Source organism: Wasmannia auropunctata, unplaced genomic scaffold (genome assembly GCF_000956235.1).
Source record: "Wasmannia auropunctata unplaced genomic scaffold, wasmannia.A_1.0 LD308570.1, whole genome shotgun sequence".
Classification (NCBI taxonomy): domain Eukaryota; kingdom Metazoa; phylum Arthropoda; class Insecta; order Hymenoptera; family Formicidae; genus Wasmannia; species Wasmannia auropunctata.
The window spans coordinates 1-462 of NW_012054320.1; the positions used below are offsets into that span (position 1 = coordinate 1).

The following is a 462-nucleotide window of genomic DNA, read 5'->3' on the forward strand; positions in this document are numbered from 1 at the left end:
CAACTTAGCGTCTATCGCTGTCAACATGTTCGTCAATACGGACACGAAAACTTTCGATTTCGACAAGCTTAAAACTGTCGCAAAAATCGTCACTCGTAATCTGGACAAAATCATCGACGTTAATTTTTATCCTATCGAGGAGACGAAAACATCTAATCAGAAACACAGATCTATTGGTAAGATTATGACATTTGGTCGGTTTTTGTGTAATCAAGTTTCGTGTGATTAATGAATATACGATAAAATTGAAAATTGTGTATCTCAGGTATCGGGATACAAGGTCTAGCCGATGTGTTTCTGTTAATGCGATATCCTTTCGAGAGCAAAGAGGCGAAGGAGCTCAATATAAAAATCTTCGAGACGCTTTATTACAATGCCTTAGAAGCTAGTTGCGAGTTAGCTGCGGAAAAGGGCACTTATGAAACGTATCAGGGTAGTCCGGTCAGCAAAGGCGTAAGTATT

General features: G+C 39.2%; 1 pseudogene; it reads left to right on the forward strand.

The window, feature by feature from the left end:
- The first annotated feature begins 4 nt into the window (after window positions 1-4).
- On the forward strand, window positions 5-453 carry LOC105461125 (annotated as a pseudogene).
- Window positions 454-462: the final 9 nt, after the last annotated feature.